Consider the following 6,000-nt stretch of genomic DNA (forward strand, 5'->3'; position numbering starts at 1 on the left):
TATTCATGTTAAACTTCGGCATGGTATCTCAGTGAGCTAGCACTATAAATCGGCATCAGTCCGGACTAGTACAAGCAGCACCGCCGCACTCAGCAATATTCCAGCTATATGACGGCGGTCTGTAAATAATCGAGTCTGGACCAGACAATCCAGTGATTGACATCATGAGCATCGATCCACGCAATTGGGATACGATAATATGCATCAACCAAGTCAGCGAGCCTGACCATCCGATCCCGTTAGTCGCCGTCGTAAGGGAAAAGCGGACTGATATCAAGTTACAATGGCTCGATACAGATTTCCGATAACATGCTGTCATTTCTATAATAATTCTATCCATTTTAGCTACAATACTTGCTTAAATGATCACATTTAGTGCATTATATATTCCATTGTTAACGCTTGTGTTTACATAAAAGCGTTGTATCGGAAACATATGTACTGGTTCAATCATTTATACCGGTTGTAAGTGTCAAGTTTTCATTTTGGCATGACATGTGCGATTTAGGTACAAAACAATCTTAGCCCTGAGACTGTCGTAAGTCTTAGTTAATGTATGGAAGTTATGATCACCTTAATTAGCGCTGATATCGCTTTGTACCACGACGCCCTGATAGTGTAAACGTTTAGACATAATACTTTCTTTATGGTGTCTTTATTTGTTGGGATCGTCTCCGTGGTCTAGTGGTAGAACGTCCGCCCGGTGAGCGGAAGGTCCGGGGTTCGATCCCCGGCCGTGTCATACCAAAAGACGTTAAAAGATGGTACACTGTCTGGCGCTCGGCATTAAGGGGCTGGTCGGCTCGGAGTCAGTATACTGTGTCTGAGTGGGGTATTCATGTTAAACTGCACAGACACACACACACGTGCATGCACGTCGCTATATAAGTGCAATAATCTTGGACGTGACGTTAAACCCAATTTCACCTCACCTCACCTTCAATTGTTGTATACGGTGTCATATTTGGTTAACCCCTCGCCCAATATTTTTCTGCTAACCTAATATGACACCGTATACTGCAACTACAGACAACATAACAAATAGTATAAGTTTTAAAATGCAACTCTCTGGCAGTATATAATTAAAATGTAAAATTGGAATACATTATTCCTTTTATAGACGAGAGCATTCAGGTCCAACTAACAGCCTCTTCAGACCATGCAGAAAGGTTAATGCGTTGCCATGCGTGACGTCATAACATCACAGAACCATAATACCACACAATTCGCAGTGTATGGACAAGATATTGGCAAATTCCTTCTATGAACGAGTATCTGTGCGTACGAGTTGATTACAATCTTGACTGGGCGTCTGTCTACCTTAGTAACGCTAAGCTTTCTGCGCGTACCAGTAATCGAACCAGTTCAACTACAACCCAATCGGAATATCCATCTGACATTTCGTATCTCGTACAACAGTAGCCCTAAAAACATATATTAAAATATTATTTATGAAATAATTAATTTCATTAAAATAACATTACAGTCTTTTCTTTCCGTCTTCTATTAAACATTAATGTCACTCTTTTAGCGTATATGGCATCGAAGATATAAAAAAGCACAATACAAAGAAACTTTAATAATCAAGTATGAAACACTATTGATACGTCTTAGGGGAAATACTATATACAAACAGTAATGGCTGCGCCCTGCTATTTTCCACATTTTTCCAGACCGTGTGTTTGTGTTCGTTTTATCGATTATCGTATTTTTCAAGGGAGACAACTCATTGCAACTGCACGAATCGCGTCTAATATTACAAGCTAATTATAGTCAACAAGTCTGTATGCTTAAAAGAATGCTAATGACATTTGAATACAATGACATGGCATATTTTCCAATATCAGTGAGCGCATATATCGTCAGTTGAGTGAACATGTCGCTGAAAGGTTTACGTTAGACGTAATAAATGTATTGAGACCGTAGTCCGTAATTTTGTCGGACATTTATAATATAGACAGAACCCAGTTACCGTAATGTTAACGATATCGGCACCCAAGTTCTTTGAACAATTGTCTTCGCATATCTGCATTATTTGTTTTCCAGCATTGCGAGGCATATGTAATTTTGTTTAAGTAAATCAGGCTTTTATTACTTTCTTGAAAATCAAATGGTTGCCCCCTTAGTAAAGAATGGTTGATTTTACAAACTTCACAGTTCACACTATTTCCATTTGTGTGAAGTTTTTGAATTTGTGATTTAGAAAGGTTCAATCAGACATCACATAACATCTTGTTCTGATAGTTAATAAAGCATAAGCAAATTGATCTTATCTTCATACGCAGTGAACAAATCTCGTCATGGCCTAATTTAATGTTAAAACCTAAGAAAGTTAGAAAGAAAGTAAGGATATTTTAAGATTGTGTAAAATATTTATCTTCTAATTTAGTGCTACTTTGATTATCTCTTCAGATGATTATCATGATGTTCCACATAATAATTATATTAAGACCATCCTAGGTTGGGTATTGTTAAACAATATTTGTATGTTGTTATTATGTAACGCTTCAAAGAAAGTTTGCAGTTAAACATCAAATGTGTATCAACATAACATAGGTTACTACTTTACAATATCCAGCTTATGCTGTCGTCCTTTTCTGTCCCCTGACTATAGACTTAGATAGACAATTAAGCGTCAACGTTACTTTATTTTTATATATATGGTATCAAGTAGGGCTGGGGCAGGTAACTCGGCTACCCGGGTCGGGTGGGTACTGAGTAGGACCCGGGTACCCACAGGACTACCAGGACTCGTGGTTAGTCACGTGATAAACTGTTTCATGACAAAAATCACTACATAACTAAATGGTTACACGACAATTTTAAGTCTGTAATGTTCGTATTTCGTCATGACGATGAACACGTTCCTTCCAACTTAAATATGTTTGAACAAAGCTAAAACTTCAGTCAACTTCAGTGTATGCATGACCACATCGTTTTATAGGTGCATATGAAAACAGTCTGCTGGGGCTACTGTCAAACTATTCCCAAACGGACGTCTTGTACCTATCTCTTGACACCAACAGTGGGTACCCGGGTAGGGTCGGGTAATAGTGGTAGGGGTACCTGGGTAGTAAATTTGGACTCGTCCCAGCCCTAATATCAAGCATCACCTTTACAGGCCTTGGACGTCTTAACGCTGGCCTAATACAATGGGTCATAGTGTATAGTAGAGCTGGGACGGGTAAGTCGGGTACTCGTGTCGGGTTGGTACTGAGTAGGACCCGGGTACCTACAGGACTAACCGGTCCCGCGATTAGTCATGTGATATATTATTGAATGACAACAAATTAACTCTACAGTGACACTATAAGTGACTAATGTTTGCATTTCTTTTTGGCTATGCACACATTCCTTCTGACTTTATATGTATGAATAAAGATAAAACTCCAGTCAACTTCATTTTATGCAGACGTGTACCTAAATACATTTTTTCCAGGGCTACGGTCAAACTATTCCCAGTCGAACATTTGGACCTATTTCTTGAGACCTACAGCGGGTACCCGGGTAGGGTGGCGTAATAGGGGTTGGGTACCCGGCTTGTAAATTGGACTCGACCCAGCTCTAGTGTATAGTATAGTACTGCCGCGAGGTTTGTTTCTGGGATATAAGTGGTACAATACATACAGACTTAGCCTTTTACTTATCTAATCTAACTACAAACTATGTGTTTTATAGATGGATTACAACAGTGCAGTGTTATCGGGTGTACCATTCCCACTGACATCGTCCATATTTCCAATTTTTGTAGTCTTTTCTATGTGTGTTGGTTGGTAGTTCAATGGGGGGTTGGCATTTGGCATGCAGGGGTAAAACAAGGACTGGTCGTCTTGGAGGTGAGGTGAAATGGGGTTTAACGTCGCGTCCAAGATTATTGCACTTATATAGCGACGTGCATGTATGTGTATGTGTGTGGCTGCTTGTACTAGTCCGGACTTATGCCGATTTATAGTGCTAGGTCACAGAGATACCATGCCGCAGTTTAACATGAATACCCCACTCAGACACAGTTTACTGACTCCGAGCCGACCAGTCCTTGTTTTAGCCCCTTAATGCCAAGCGCCAGACAGGGTAACAACAAGTACCATCTTTTAACGTCTTTTGGTATGACGCGGCTGGGGATCGAACCCGGACCTTCCGCTCTCCGGGCGGACGCTCTACCACTAGACCACGGAGGCGGTCTTGGTCGTCTTGGAGACCGTATCATGTGTCTGAATGGGGTATCCATCATGTTAAACTGCATCATTGTCTTTCAGTGGGTCAGCACTATACGGCCGCCCTAATGTCTGAACTGGCACAAGCACCCACATACATGCGGCTATATAAGCGAAATAATCTTGAATGCGACCTTAAACCCCATTTCACCTCATCTCAACTGCCTCAGATCTCACATACACTAAGCTACGGTTATAACGAACTCAAAGGGACCACTAATTTTAGTTTGTTACAACCGTCGTTCGTTTTAAGCATATATACAGCCTATAAACAGCAAACAGCCGGGAGAAACAAAACACAGTGCGTTATATCTGTCAGTTCGTTATAAGCGTGTTCGATATAAACGTAGTTTACTGTAGCTATGTCTGTCAGTTGTGAATGAGGCAGGCACTGTGGTTGGTCCAATCTGAATTGATAAATATATAATATTTTTTGAGAGAAGTGCTAAATGTCAATTCACCCTTGAAGATCCGGGTTCGAAAATGTCTTCAGCAACCCATGCTTGCTATAAAAGGCGACTATGCTTGTCGTAAGAGGCGACTAACGGGATCGGGTGGTCAGGCTCGCTGACATGGTTGATGCACGTCGTCGCACCCCAATTGCGTGGTTTGTCTGGGTTCAGACTCGATTATATATAGACTGCCGTCATATAGTTGGAATATATTGCCTAATGCGGCGTTAAACTACACACAAACTGTCAATTCACCATATACCAGACCGCCACCTGACAATATCCTTCAGTAACATGTTACTCAACTATTTGTTAAGTACGAGTTTTTCTAACTTCTTTGAAATTGAAGTACTACCCAAATCGGTGTTTAACACAATCACACCCCCACAAGGAAGATAAATCCTAAACTGCAGCAGACTTTAGTTCGAAACATTGGTATTTTGTGTCTTCTTAAGTTTTGTTTTTTCCAACATGCTTGGATCGATGCGCATGATGTCAATCACTTGATTGTCTGGTCCAGACTAAATTATTTACAGACCGCCGTCATATAGCTGGTCTATTGCTGAGTGCGGCGTTAAACAACAAACAAACAAACAAACAAACAGAAACTATGGTCCAGACAATTATTAATATGATACTTGCATCATCTATTGTTCTACATCATTGTATAACGCTTACATAATTGTAAATAGTATTTTACCGTCCATGTGTTATCAGTAGGTAGTCTGGTACGCCGAGATATGGCTGGATGTTAAACATCTTTTATTGTGCTATGAAATGTTTTACCTATGGGTGTTTAAATTGTCACACTTTAATAAACAGACCATATCTAAGAAATACAGAGCATAGTTTGGTTATATCCTATGCTTGGTGGCATGATAATGTATACACAGCAAGGTTTTTACTACCTTTTCATAAGATGAAGAGATTAATGTATTATATTTAAACAGTATTGGATGAATATCATTTTTGTTCGGTACATATCTGTCTCGTAACGTACTGTATTTGGAGTGAGTATTATTTTACGCCGCTTTTAGCAATATTTTAGCAATATCACACCCGGAATTGGCTTCAGTCATTGTATCCTTGTATGGAATCGAACCCGACGAGCGAACGCTTTAACCACTAGACTACCCCACGCCCGACAGTATTTGGAACAATATATAAATGGAAGTCATCCTCCACAACATATGGTATTTCAGAAAAGAAAATCCTTTCATGTCTTTGAATATTTTAATACGGCCCCTTTTTCTATGCTAATATATGGGAAATGCTGCGGAATTGATATAAAGCTTTTCTACAATTGGCTATGGTAATTTCTCTTAGATATTATT

The sequence above is a fragment of the Haliotis cracherodii genome, unplaced genomic scaffold, assembly GCF_022045235.1.
Source record: "Haliotis cracherodii isolate W230 unplaced genomic scaffold, xgHalCrac1.p SCAF_7, whole genome shotgun sequence".
NCBI classification, from domain to species: Eukaryota; Metazoa; Mollusca; class Gastropoda; order Lepetellida; family Haliotidae; genus Haliotis; species Haliotis cracherodii.